We start from the raw sequence: 15229 nt of genomic DNA, 5'->3' as shown, positions 1-15229 counted from the left end.
CGGGCATGTTCATGTACCCTACTCTGAAAGCCTGCCATTATAAAAGTTTTTTAGACAAAACTCTAGCCTTTCAAGCAGGGAGAATGAACTCTTGGATGTGTTCTCTGATTGCCCACTCCCAATCTTACTATGAGTTTAGAAAATCACTGAAAACTTATCTGTTTGGTAAATTGATGCGATGACTGCTTTGTATCACTCTACATCAGGGGTGTCCAACCTTTTGGCTTCCCTGGGCCGCATTGTTTCTGGGGCCGCACAATGTGCAAATGCTGCAGCAAGACAGAGGAGGGAGCCGGCAAGACGGTAAACACCCAGGGGCAGCAGAGAAAAACACTGCATCGCCCTCGACCGGGGCCACACAAAATACTTCACTAGGCTGCATGTGGCCCTCGGGCCGCAGGTTGGACACCCCTGCTCTACATTGTATCATGTTGTATTTTATAGTATTGTATAGCATTGAATTCTACTGATTCCTACTGTATCTTGCATCTTCGCTGATATGCCTCAGTTCTCTTGCTGTGAACCGCCCGGATCTTCTGGTTGGGCAGTATATAAGAAATAAAATTATTATTATTATTATTATATTATATATATTTTTTTTGTTTTATTGGTGTTTATCAGATAAAACCTAAAATCAGAAGCCTTAATTATACAGTATATTTAAAGTTATGCCTGCTGCTTTGTTTGATCCAGCTTGGATGGATAATTTATTCAGTGGTTGGCTAAATATTGCCAGTCACTGGATAACTTTTAGCTCCATACTCCAAATCACAATCAAAGCTGAATAATTTTGCTATCTAAGGGGTAGTTTTAAAAGAGGGACTGGCCTATATTCAGATCAGGGGAGGTAGGCTAACTTCCGTGGTCTGCGCTGACCGCTGATATTCAATACCGGGCCATTTCCAGTGACTGGCATTGAATATCTGGAGGGTTTTATGGCCACTAAAGTTAACTGGCTATGTCATTATCCAGCATGGTTAAGTTTATAGTGGCCAAAGATAGGAAGCTCTGGAACAAGAGGGCATAAGATGAAGGGGACAGACTAGAAAGTAATCTAAGGGTGGTAGATATGCGGAATGACCTCCCAGTGGAGATAGTGAGACGAGGGCTGTATTTGACCAATGTCCGAGGTCAGATTCACCAGTCTGTAGTTTCCCGGATTTCCCCTCGAACATTTCTTGAAGATCGGTGTAACATTCGCCACCTTCCAGTCTTTTGGAATCTTTCCCGATTTGATTGACAGATTGGCTATTAGTTGAAGCAGTTCAGCTATGGTCCCTTTCAGTTCCTTGATGACCCTCGGATGGATGCCCGGGGATTTATCTCTCTTAAGCCTATCAATCTGCCTACACATCTCCTCTAGACTGACCATCAATCCTGTCAGCTTTCCGTCTTCGTTTCCAGTATATAGCCTGTAAATCTTCTTCGGTAAATACAGACACAAAAAATGTGTTCAGTTTGTCGACGATTGCTTTGTCCTCCTTTAGTACTTCCTATATTCCATGGTCATCCAACGGTCCCACCGCTTCCATCGCTAGTTGTTTCCCCTTAATATAGCGAAAGAACAGCTTGAAGTTCTTTGCCTCCTTGGCTATTTTTTCCTCGTAGTCTCTTTTGGCCCCTTTTACCACCTTATGACACCTGCGTTGATGTTGTTTGTGCCTGTTCCAGTTTTCGTCCATTTTTGACCTTTTCTATTCCTTAAATGAAGTTTTCTTGTCTCGGAACGCTTCCTTCACCTCTACATTGAGCCACGCCAGTTTTTTGTTCTTTTTCCTCTTGGATCCCTTGTTGATACGCGGTATATATAGATTTTGCGCCTCGGTGACTGTGTCCTTAAAAAGGGACTAAGCTTGCTCTAGCGTTTTTTACAGTGCTTATCCTCTTCTTAATCTTCTTCCCTACCATGAATCTCATCATCCGTAATTCCCTTTCCGGAAGTTCAGTGCCATGGCTGTCGTTTTGGACTGATGTTTCTCCCCTGCATCCAGATCGAAGCGGATCATATTGTGATCGCTGTTTCCCAGCATCCTTTCTACTTCTACATCTTGTGCCGGTTAATTGCACTCTTATATCTCACCAAATCCTTGCTAACTGGAGTTCTAGGCATGTTACAATCAGCATATTGTTACACAGAAATTAACATATAGTTGTCTGTGTTTCACCAAGTTCTACAAGCTGACTTAAATTTATACATTCTGTGTCATATAAGGCTTCTAAGATAACACGTTACTATTGATATTGTCACTCTATAGAGTGAAATTCATTACAGAGTGAGTTTCTTTAAGCCCCTAAGAGGGATTTCTTGAAAAGCCATGTTTTCAGGCCTCTGTGACACTGTGTATACAGTAGACCCCTGCAAATTCGCGGTTCGCAAATCATGGACTCAGTCATTCGCGGTATTTTCTGACTGCCTCTTCTGGTCAGAAAATACAGGGAATGACTGAGTCCGCATATCAGTCTTCTGCACAGCCGTCGAATCCAATCAGCCTGCTGCACAGCTGATTCCTCCTCCTCTCCCCCCCCCCCTGTCAGCCAATCAGCTTTCTGCACAGCCAAACCGCCTGCCAGCCTAAATATTGTTTTTTAGCATCCGCCACCACCCCTGCAGCCCTCTCCCGCCTCCAATCCACTCCTAAACCGCATTTGCGGTTTTTCAAAATTCGCGGGGGCTCCTGGAACGGAACCTCCGCGAATTTCGGGGGAGCACTGCATATCGTAAAGTTCCACCCTTTTGGAATTTAATAATTAACTGATTTGCTATGAAGTGATTTGCATTTTATATCTTTAGGCGATGGAAACAATAGGATCAAAATGGTCAGTTACGGTGATTAGTAGTAGATAATGACATGGGGAGAAATTTTTTTTCCCGTCCCGCGGGAACTCATTTTCCTGTCCTGTCCTGGCGAGTTCTTTTCCTATCTCTGCCCCATCTCTGCAAGCTCCATCCTCATCCGCACAAGCCTCAAACATTTTAAAATCATAAGTGTTCAAGGCTTGTGCGGTTAAGGCAGAGCTTACAGGAATGGAACAGGGAGAGTGACAAAACTCATGGGGACGGAATGGGAAAATTGAGTTCCTACAGGGATGGGGACAAATATGTCCCCATGTCATTCTCTAATTAGTAGATCTACCTAATAGAATTTCCAGTGTGAGATGAACTACCCATCTATATATATAAAATCGGAGGTATATATGTGTGTATGTATGTATGTGCCGCGATCACGCAAAAACGGCTTGACCGATTTGAACGAAACTTGGTATGCTGATCCCTCACTACCTGGGATGATATGTTCTGGGGGTCTCGCGGCCCACCTGCACACATGGGCGGAGCTACAAACAGAAAATCAGATTTCACCCATTCATATCAATGGAAAAAATGTAAAAAGCTGCCAACGCAAAAACGGCTTGCCCGATTTGAACAAAACTTGGTATGCTGATCCCTCACTACCTGGGATGATATGTTCTGGGGGGTCTCGCGGCCCACCTGCACACATGGGCGGAGCTACAAACAGAAAATCAGATTTCACCCATTCATATCAATGGAAAAAATGTAAAAAGCTGCCAACGCAAAAAACGGCTTGCCCGATTTGAACAAAACTTGGTATGCTGATCCCTCCCTACCTGGGGTGATATGTTCTGGGGGTCTAGCGGCCCACCTGCACACGTGGGCGGAGCTACAAACTGAAAATCAGATTTCAACCATTCATGTCAATGGCAAAAATGTAAAAAGCTGCCAACGCAAACACGGCTTGCCCGATTTGAACGAAACTTGGTATGCAGATCCCTCACTACCTGGGGTGATATGTTCTGGGGGTCTCGCGGCCCACCTGCACACGTGGGCGGAGCTAAAACTGAAATTCAGATTTCACCCATTCATGTCAATGACAAAAATGTAAAAAGCTGCCTACGCAAAAACGGCTTGCCCGATTTGAACGAAACTTGGTATGCAGATCCCTCACTACCTGGGGTGATATGTTCTGGGGGTCTCGCGGCCCTCCTGCACACATGGGCGGAGCTACAAACAGAAAATCAGATTTCACCCATTCATGTCAAAGGAAAAAATGTAAAAAGCTGTCATTCTCACAGTAATTCCAACTATAAAACACTTTCTATGACACTATAACCACTAGGGACATCGTTTCTATTCTACCACGGACACCATACATATAGAGTTTGTATGTTCTAACTGTGTTTGTAACTGTTTCCTTCACATATCCTGAACTAGGAACACAGGTTCCATTCTGAACCGGGAACAAACTGCATGGAGTTTCTTTTCAACCTGAGTTTCCACATATTGAGTTGTTTAAATCAATACTGAAACTTTTGGATGCCACTTATTCCAACAGATCTTCCTTTTCAGTTTAAGAGATTGCAAATTCCACTGAGACTTGCATTCTCTATCACAATCAACAAATCACAGGGACAGACTATTACATACTGTGGAGTGGATTTAAGATCCCCCTGTTTTTCCCATGGACAACTCTATGTTGCTTGATCAAGGGTGGGTTCACCCAAGAATTTATATGTTCTTGCTCCTGGAGGTGAAACTAAAATTGTTGTTTATAATCAAGTTTTGTGTTAGTTGTATTGTATTCATTTTGTCAAATATTTCACATTATAATTTGAATATTGTACTTTTTATACAGCTGTAAAAAAATAATTTCATTCACCACTATAAAGTATCTTTATTTCAATCCATTTACTGTGTTATTGCTATAATTAAATACCCGTGCAACGCCGGGGCATCAGCTAGTAGGCTATAATTCTTTATCTCCAATTTAGGATAAACAACTGTGTTAAACTATCTCCACTATAGCTCGTATTGTCTAATTGTCTGTATCTTGTTTGTCTAATTACGGTGAATGTTGCCTCGTAACCCATTCTGAGCTCTCTGGGGAGGACGGGTCATAAATCAAATTAAATAAATAAATAGTTTGGTACATCTTGGGAAGCTATTAGGAGCGTCTCTGTGAAGTGATTTGAATGCCAGAGAGCATAGCTTGAAACCTAGATATTCAGTTCTGGTATCTAGGTGTTGAATGTGCAGACAGAGTGGCAACCAGTTGCTGCAGTCCAAATAGCAGAGATGTTAAGCCCATTACAAGGGTAATTCTATAAGCTTGGGCCTAGAATTATGTACACTCACATGCTGATGTTTGTCTCTTATTACACCACGTTTCATTGGGTACAAGCAAAGCAGTTCACGATACAAGCAGGAAACAAGCTACAATAAACTGTCAAAAGTCTAGGAAAGAGTTAAAATAGAAAGTTAGAAAAGAAGTAAAGGATAAAAGAAAAAAGATAAATCGCATTTATTTATTTTTCTATACTGTTCTCCCAAGGGAGCTCAGAACATAGAAACATGATGGCAGATAAAGGCCAAATGGCCCATCCAGTCTGCACATCCACAGTAACCATATCTCTTTCTCTCGCCGAGAGATCCCACGTGCCTATCCCAGGCCCTTTTGAATTCAGACACAGTCTCTGTCTCGACCACCTCTTCTGGGAGACTGTTCCATGGGGGGTCTAGCTCCCACCTATCTACTAACTCATTTTGTATTATATAGCCCTACAAGGACAACCAGAAATTGTAACCTATTTGCATACCCAAGCATTACTGGCTGTAAATACAAATCCTTTGTGGATAGGACTCTCATGTATCAAGCAAGCAAACAGCAGTCTAACTACATTAATGGAGCTAGGCTGTCTACCTCCTGGAGTTTCGGGGCCAAAAGAAGCTGCAGCGAAGTCCAGGATAGAACGTTGAACAGGGGTAGACGTCCGGGCCACAGAGGGCTCGGCTCGGACGCTACCCTTCCGTTTAGAGTGGGGCATCACGAAGTAGGAGAAAGAAACTTTCCCGGACCGCTGGTGTAATCGCAAGCTTCACGCTGCCGCCATCTTAACTCCTCCCCCTCAAGGTGTTAAATATGTCTACTATGCACCAGAACGGTTACGCACCTTTTTAGATTTAAAGAATCTTGCTACCCGGAATGTTTAAGAGTAGGAAGAAAAGAGGGGGTTAAAGACTGTTAAGCCTTTCAAGAATATAGTTATTACTTATGCTTGTTATCTCTTCAATATATTCATCTCCTCTCCCTCCTGAGTTAGTGGTCTAAGAAAGAATGAATTTTTTTTCTGATAGCAGTAATTGTGAGTTTATTTAATTTGTTTCTTTTTTGCTTTACTTGTACAATTTGTTTCTTTTCTGCTTTTCTTGTGAATTATGTAAAATTTCAATAAATAAATTAAAAAATGGAGCTAGGCTGACCTACGGCACCTGTAGGAAATAAATAAAAACGGCATTGTTTGATAGATTTATCTCCTAAACAGAAACTACACTATAACTAATACTTCCTTCACGTCCTTTCTTATGTAATCTGTTGTATTTTCAATAATCTGTAATTCGCTGATTGTCCAGCTCTCTTCGGTGTGAACCGCCTAGAGGTCGTCTGATTATGGCGGTATAGAAGAATAAAGTTATTATTACCACCCTTTCTGTAAAAAAGTAGTTTACATTAATTTATTCCGGTACTCAAACATTTTCCGTCTGTTCTGGTGGGCTCACAATCTATCTAATATACCTGGGGCAAAGGGAGGAGTAAGGGGTCCTTTTATCAAGCCGCGCTAGTGGGGATAGTGTGTCGGACATTTCATCACGTGCTAACCCCCGCGGCCGGCTAAAAAACTAACACCTGCTCAATGCAGGCATTAGCAGCTAGCACGGCAGGCGGTTTAACGCGTGGTATTACGCACGTTAAACCCCTACTGCAGCTTGATAAAAGGACCCCTAAGTGACTTGGCAAAAAATGAAAATGTACTGCAGAGTCAATGTACTTGATGCAGGTGCTTTATTTGGTCAAATAAAATATCGTGTAAAAGCAATAACAGTTCAAATCCACATATGTTTTAGACAGTTGAGGTTCACATATGTTTTTAACATTTCAAATCCACATTTGCTTTATCGGATAAGGACCCGACATGTTCGTGTTTCGATTAAAACATCCTCCTCAGGGGTCCTAAGAATGTTATTAAAAAATGAAAGCCAAAGTGGATACACACAAAAGTGTACGGGTGAACCAGGTGATAAATTAATTTTATGCTGTAGTGAATGTCGCCTTGCCCAGGGTCACAAGGAGCAATGTGGGTTTGAACCCACAGCCTCAGGGTGTTGGGGCTGTAGCTTTAACTGCTGCACCACACTCTCCCCTGGTTCTGACCCAGTGCCTCAGCCTGACTCGAGAAAGCTTGTGTGGAAAGGTGGGTTTTCAACGTGATTTTGAAACAAGGGTATGACAGCTCTTATTCTAATGAAATCGGAAAGGAGTTCCACAAATAGGAAACTACAATGAAAACGGTGCTTTTTCAAGTAGAACCACAATGAGTGTGGAAAACCAAAGTTTCAAGTTTATTTTACATTTTTTATACCACTTAATCAAATTTCTAAGCGGTGTACAATTAAAAATACCATAAAACCAAATTAAAATTAGAAATACTAAACTATACTAGGGTAAGTTAATAGAACACTTAACGAGACATATAAACATACTTCACCCCAATGGGAAAAAAAGGGCAAGAACTACAGTCTTTGAAGAAAAAAAGCGCAGTAAGAGGAAAAAAAAACAATAGGCGAGGGTAAAAAACTATAAAGCTTTGTTTTAGTCCTTAAAAGGACAGTTATTGTCCAAAAGTATCCTGGAACAAAAATGTTTTTAATTTAGATTTAAATTGATTTAATACGGATTCGATGCGTAAGTGATTGGGCAGCGAGTTCCAGAGAGAAGGTGCAGTGACAGTGAAATTATTGGATCTCAGCGTGTTGATTGATTTTAGTGATGGAACAACGAGGAGACTCTGTGACATTGAACGAAGCGATTTAGAAGGCTAAACGATGTTCATACTAAAAGAGTTTGAGGTGCAATATAAGGTGTGATTAACGGCTAAAGCTACATGCTCCAAAGGAACTAGGCACTATTCTCTGAAGTAGACCTATGTGCTATATAGTGTGTAAGTCCAAGGTGGGCGGATACTTGGGAAGAGCCTGGGTGGGCCATGGGTGCAGGGCCATGTAACAAGCATAAGTTCTAGAATTCTGTCAGATACACGTATCATTTGATACACACAGGGCTCCTTTTTCAAAGCTGCACTAGCGGTTTTAACGCATGCACCGGCTGCCTGCTCAAAAGGAGGCGGGAGCGGCTAGCGTGTACAGCAATTTAGCACGCGCTATTCTGCACGTTAAGGCCCTAGCGCAGCTTTGTAAAAGGAGCCCATAGAGGGGCATTTTCGATACGACATCCAATTGTAGACATATTGATTTAAAAAAAGTCTAAAATTCTCATCCTGAACATAGCAATTTTTGAACCAGAAAAACGACTAGTTTTTGTTTCAAAAATCACTCATTTCCAGATGTTTTTGTGCTCGGTATGTATTTCTTGAAGTTTCATTAAAAAAAAAAAAAAAGTCTTAGAGAAAAATGCACAAAAAGCCATAGGAATGGCTGTAGCACCATTTCTAGTAAACTAGCAACACAAACATCCCAGCAGAAAGGAGTGGTAAGGGCAATGGACTTCACATAGCAAGTTCCATCTTAACACCTTTATTTTGTTTTGTGAGCCCTCCAGGAAAACCTAAAAACTTACTGTACTGTACCTAACTCACATTAGCACAAAAGCTCTCTGGTCTGCAGGTGTTTCCTATAGGTACAGTTGGCATTTTGTAGATTTTGGAAGGCTCACAATTTTCACCACAAGTGTACTAGTTAGAATGGGATATGGGCCTGGGTCCCTTTCTCAGTCTACAGTCCACTGCACTGGCCACTGGTTTACTCCTGGGAGCAGCTTGCTTCTCTAATAGAACTAGCCATAATTTGGGGGTCAAGTGAATAAATTATTGGAAAATCCAGTGGCAATGACGTACGATACCGTGCTATTTGGCACATTAATGAGGGCTAAAAGCCAAATATCTTCCCATAATAATAAACTTCTCTTTATTATGACAGGGGTTGCCATACAACTTATTTTGAGGAATTGGAAAAACTGGAATCGGTTAAATTATACTTTCTGGTGGGAATCTCTATGCCACACTTTTAAAATGGAACCTATGATGGCCATACAACAGGGACATTATAGGAAATTTATGGATGTTTGGAAGCCATTGACAAAATTCTGTAAAAAGTGATTGTTGATTTTGCCATTTGATCATATACGTCCAGGGTGGGGAAATACTTTTAATTTGAGTGCAATTGTTGGATATGTAGCAAGGGGGGATGATATATGTGTTTGTCATAAAATATAATTTGATAGAATTTAAGTGCTGTTAAAGTGTAAAATGTCTGTATAATATGTTGCACTTATTTTTGGCTTTAAAATAAATAAAGATATTAAAAAAAAGAAACTGCCATAATACCTATAAGCCTCGTATGTACTGCTTAACTTCCAGATCTACCTTCACTCTGCTCCAGTACCACCCTGGCTCCATCTGGATAATGCCGGATAATCAGTAACGGTTTTCAGTGGAACTATCTGGATAAATACCACTACAAATCCTCAGATAGTGCTGGCCAATGGCATTTATTTTGATAGTAGGTACTGTTTTCTGGATAGGTGCTTTTGAATATTGAGCTCTGGAACTCAATGCCAGATGATATGGTTACAGTTGTTAGTATACCTGGGTTTTTAAAAAAAAAAGATTTGGATGAGTTCCTGGAGGAAAAGTCTATAGTCTGTTATTGAGACAGACATGCGGAAGTCACTGCTGTCCCTGAGATTGGTGGCATGGAATTTTGCTATTATTTGGAATATGTCAAAGCACGTCCCAGGTCGGGTCTTTCTCAATAAAATATATGTTGATCACCGTTACTTCCCTTTGTGCTGTTAGTTTTGCATTATTTGGGCTTCTGCCAATTTCTTTTGACCTGGATTGTCCACTATTGGATACTGGGCTAGGTGGACCATTGGTCTGCCCCAATATGGCTATTCTTATGAGCCAATAATCACCAATATTATCCAAACTGAACCTGCCCTACACTGCATCTTTCATTTTACTTTTCAATAACTGTTAACATGTTGAAGGCTGACAGTACCAGAGCTAAACAGGTACATATAAACAGTAATGCAGGTTAAAAGACCAGGTCAGTTTTCTGTTTCCCAGTAAACAACAATGGAAAAATCACTGCCCATCTGTAACCAATTCTAAACCTCTCTCAAAAAAATGGGGCAGAAAAGGGAGGGGTTAAGGGTCTCCCTGAGAAGTGGAGAGCTGAAAGACATGTACCTAGTTCTATTGATGCCTCAATCAAAATCAAGTAGCACTAAATGTGAAAGAACAACATTGGATCCATCAGCTCAATACAGTGGAGCTGATGGGGCTCAACGCTGAGATTGAATGGTCCACATTTTTTTGACCCTTCCAGCGGACTGTTGGAAAGTGTTCTTGTATTAGAATCAAGTCCCCCGTGGATAGGTTTTACGTAAGGGTACGTAAGGGGGTTGGTCTCATGATGTAAGAGCCATAAATAGCGACTTAAAAGACGACGCCGCCATCTTGCATATTAACTGATTTGCGGGGTGGTATGCAATGGTATGTAAATAGGATAATAAGTAGATAGAAATGATTTCACCATAGAGTTTACGTATAGTTTTGTACGATTTTAATGGATGTGTTATGTTTTTTTACTTAGTGTGGATCCCTGACGAAGCGGAAGCGAAACATGTCGGGTCCAACCGCTGAACCACACATTAGATAAGTACAACACTATAAAGAATATGTGGTTGATAGTACTTTAAAAGCTAAGAGAATTAAATTGAATAGTTGAGTCTGGACCGGTGAAGAGTGTACACCAGTTAACTCCCCGTCAGGAATGCTTACCAGTGTGGGACGGAGGAGGGTGTTTTCTGAGGTATGACAAATGATATTGACTTTTATAAATATACATATCTCAAGGTGAGAGAAGATTTGATTGAAAGAAGATTTAGAAGCAGCTGGAACAATTGTATGGAAGTGGTGTTGATTTGAGTTCCAAGACATAAGTGTTTGCCTTCATTTGGTGTCAATCAAAATCAAAACATTTAATTTAGTTTGAGCTGTTCAAATCAGCCTTTCTAAAGAAACACCTAGGGTGCAGAACAATAGAAACACATAAGCTAAAATCTATAAAAAAGTTAAGGGATCGATACTCAAAGTGATTTAAGCGGGCAGTTGTTGGTGCGGGTCTGTCCACAGATATTCAGTAGCAATTATCCAATTAATGCCACTGAATTTCGGTACTAGCCAATAAAGCCATAGCCGGTTAGTTTGGGGGCAGATTTGGCACATTGACTTAACTGCCTACGGTAACCAGATAAATCAGACAGTCCTATCTTTATCTCATTTCACTTAGGCGGTTAAGTGCTTTATATCACTCTGAACTGGATAAGGGAGAGCCAGCTGTAGAAACATGGCCTGGCACTGAATATCCCAGCATAACCCTGGCGGCAGCCAAAAAACCCTGACAAATGATGGCTGAATATTTACCCCTACAACATTTCTTTAAAGTCACAATATTATAATAAAACATAAAAAAAATTCATAAGACAAGACTCCTATGGTACTACTAAAATAATCATAAAAACATGCTACTTATCCCTGTGGGATTTCAGAATTTAAGGGAAGGGGCCACATCTTTTATCTGAGAATGCTGGTGGGGAGGTGGGGGAGCTCCCTCACCTCTGGCACTTATAAGATTTACACTGATCCTTAAATCCTCCACGGTATCCTGATCTGTCTAACCCAAATTCCTGGTTAGAGCATGGGAAAACACTGGGCACTCCTGCACTGGCCATCTGTATCTGGCTAGGAGAGGTAACAGCTGTTGTGTTCCTGGGTCTGCCACATGAGATTGCGAACATTTCCCAACCTCAGGATCAAACTGGAAGCCAGCTCTTATGTTTGGGGCCCTCTTCAGAGCTAAATCGGTACCCCCAGGAACCCTCCTCTGAATCACGGCTGACTTCAAATTCAAATTCTCCCTGCCCACTTTTGATTAGCCTAGAATTTGACTCATTTCCAATCTGGAAGGGGGGGGGGGGGCGGGGAGACAGGCTTTCTTTCAGATCCCCACCTGCATGTTGTTCAGGTCTTTTTTTTTTTTTTTCCAGCTTCCTTCCTTTCCCTGGGCCAAGTAACCACTGCTTTCATCAGCTAAACAACAAACTCACAATTAAGCACTTGTAAAATGAATCCATGGCCACCCACTACAGGAAAGGAGCCAGCAGTACAGATCTGCTCAGTCTTAAACTGGGATGCAAGCCTTGCCCAAGACCCGTGACTGGGTTTCTCTTTATAGTCCTAGAGGGCATGATAAGAAAGAAGTCTTCACGTTTCCAAATCGAGCCCAAAGAATCTATGCCAAGGCCAGCTGCCAATGCACATCAGCCCAGCTGTGAGGCTCTAAGCCATCCAGAGAAGATACATCCCACAGAACCCTGTCAGCAATGATTCACTGGGGAATTAAAGGATTAATACACATTTGACCTACAGAAAGTGACTGAAGTGCAACACCTTACCAACCTAAATAAAAAGAGCCAATCTCCTCCCCTCCCTGACCCCAAACTGACCCCACTCCTGTGCTCTCCACTGACCAGGGGAATTAGGTCTGATCCTACCTGGAAGCTTCTTCTGAAGACAGGATTATTCCAGTTATCTCAGAGCAAGCAACAGCTTTACCATCCTGGCACAGATTCTACAGCAAGCACTCAGTTTTTTTCTTAGCCCCAGCATGCCATGCCCTACCCTACCCAGGGACTCAAGAGCAGTTTGGAGAAGTTGCAGCATGTGCGACTTTCTTTCTAAAACAAAACTGCAAATTCCAGCTCCCCTGCCTCCTCTCCCTCCCTCCAGCTTGCAAAAGTGTGAAGCTGAATAGCGTGGACTTACCTAAAGCTCCCTCTGCCTCCTACAGCTTACAGCGATCTGGCTGCTGTTTCCACCAGTGTCTGCAGCCGCCCTTCTTCCTTCGCTCTCCCTCTGACACTCCAGCCTGAGCCCTGCCTCCCTCCCACTACGGTACAGTCAGCTCCAGCTCTAGGAGTCCCATCCATAGGACTCCCAGAGAGGGAGGTGGGACTAGGCAGCTCAGAGCCCAGAATCGCAATACGCCTCCCTCGCCCAACTCTGAGGGAATCTCACACTGCAAGAGCTGCTCTTTTTTTTTTTTTTAAATGTTCTTTAACACTATTTTCATTTATAACGAACAAACAGAAAGCCTGACAAACCTGGTTTTTCTTATTAAATAGATCTTTTTGGACTCCTGTTAGGTTACACAAGTTAGGGATCTCAAAGTCCCTCCTTGAGGACCACAATCCAGTCAGGTTTTCCCCAATGAATATGCTTTGAAAACAGTGCATGCACATAGATCGCATGCATATTCATTGGGGAAATCCTGAAAACCCGACTGGATTGCGGCCTCATGGAGGGACTTTGAGACCCCTGAGTTAAACAGTTCTAAATCTAATAGACGCTGGCACTGTCATCTGGACATAGGGACACTGGATCATCTGTTGTTCTATTGTCCTTTGATACTCAACTTCTGGAAGTCAATATGGGGACAGATTAATCTCATACTGGAATCAACAATTCATTTGACATATGAGGTTGTTATGTGTGGTACATTATTACATATTTAACCCCTCATGGACCGATATAAATGCTGACTTTTCTTAATTATAACTGGGATAGCTATGCAGATGGTTACTCAAAACTGGAAAAATCACGAGCGCCTAAATTTTCCTTTTTGGTGGGCCAATCTATGCTCCAGCTATAGATATGAAAAAATGAATGCTGACATATTGGGGCATAGTAATTTGTTTAAACTGGTTTGGGGTCTATTGACTTCTTTTGTTACTTCACTGTTTTTGTTTATTTCCACACATCCAGGGAGAGGGGGATACTTCTATCTTAACTGGGTCCTTTGAGAATATATAGAAACATAGAAATTGACGGCAGAAAAGGGCCATAGCCCATCGAGTCTGCCCAGGGTGGAATTAAATTATTACATATTTGAATCATTGAGAGGATGGAGGGGGGAAATTGGTTGTTCATGTATATTTGTAAATTGAATGTGCTTTTCTTGATATATGATATGATGTTATATTTGTATTTTGCACTGTTAATATGTGGAAAATCAATAAAGATTTTTTTTTTTTTTAAAAGAAAGCCTGACTTTTGCCCAGTGAGAGGGGATATGATAGAGACTTACAAGATCATGAAGGGCATGGAGAAAGTAGAGAGAGACAGATTCTTCAAACTTTCAGAAAATAAAAAAAACAAGAGGGCATTCGGAAAAGTTGAAAGGGGACAGATTCAAAACGAATGCTAGGAAGTTTTTCTTTACACAACGTGTGGTGGACACCTGGAATGTACTTCCAGAGGACGTTATAGGGCAGAGTACGGTACTGGGGTTTAAGAAAGGATTGGACAAATTCCTGCTGGAAATGGGGATAGAGGGATATAGATAGAGGTTTACTGCACAGGTCCTGGACTTGTTGGGCCGCTGTGTGAGCGGACTGCTGGGTGCGATGGACCTCAGGTCTGACCCAGCGGAGGCATTTCTTATGTTCTTATGTTCTTAATTGTGTTCCCTCTGTTTGAGAGGAATATTAGTTCAACAAGATACTGGATCTACTTTCTTTTTTCAGGTTATTACAAGTTTCAATTTTTATATATTTATTTAGTTTTCTATCCTGTTGTCACCAAAGAGCTCAGAACGGGTTACAGGTTAAACATACATAGTATACAATTAACCGGTTAAGATTTGCAATGGATTTGTCATAATTTCAGTACAAGTTTGTGTTACAGGTTAAGTTAGAATAATAACACATACTAGAGTCTAATACTAATTAATATACAGTACATAATATACAGTTTACCGTTACAATGCAGGTTTTCCAGCACATGTTTTATCCTAATTGACACACAGACAGTTTACAGGTTGGATTTGCCATAGTTATGGTGTGAGATTTTACAATACAGTATAAGTAAATTTGGCAAGAGGGATGTCCACTCCCTCCTGCCGGCAGGCCTGCCTATTCAAAATGGTGGGCCCTCCCCCTCCCAGTGCATCCTGGGATACACTGGGCATGGCCCAAGACTTTGATTAATTCAGATATCTCAAGCCCCTCTTAGGAAAGAAGCTTTAGGTATCCAGGCCAGTCGTAGGCCCCTCCCAGTGCATCGCTTTTCACAGTAT

The 15229-nt window shown here is 41.6% G+C and overlaps 1 protein-coding gene across 6 annotated transcripts in view; it reads right to left on the bottom strand.

The window, feature by feature from the left end:
- KANK3 (KN motif and ankyrin repeat domains 3) overlaps positions 1-13039 on the bottom strand; it is a 149765-nt gene extending 136726 nt beyond the window's left edge. For 5 of the 6 annotated variants that reach the window (XM_033954736.1, XM_033954734.1, XM_033954741.1 and 2 more), the window contains exon 1: positions 12919-13039. The gene's annotated coding sequence lies outside the window, so the exon portion shown is untranslated. The remainder of the gene's footprint in view (positions 1-12918) is intronic. The other variant, XM_033954740.1, reaches the window with a different exon arrangement.
- Between the last annotated feature and the right edge of the window lie 2190 nt (positions 13040-15229).

This window comes from Geotrypetes seraphini, chromosome 8, assembly GCF_902459505.1.
Source record: "Geotrypetes seraphini chromosome 8, aGeoSer1.1, whole genome shotgun sequence".
Taxonomy (NCBI): domain Eukaryota; kingdom Metazoa; phylum Chordata; class Amphibia; order Gymnophiona; family Dermophiidae; genus Geotrypetes; species Geotrypetes seraphini.
The sequence above is the reverse complement of the archived record's forward strand: the minus strand, read 5'-3'. Positions and strand labels throughout refer to the sequence as shown.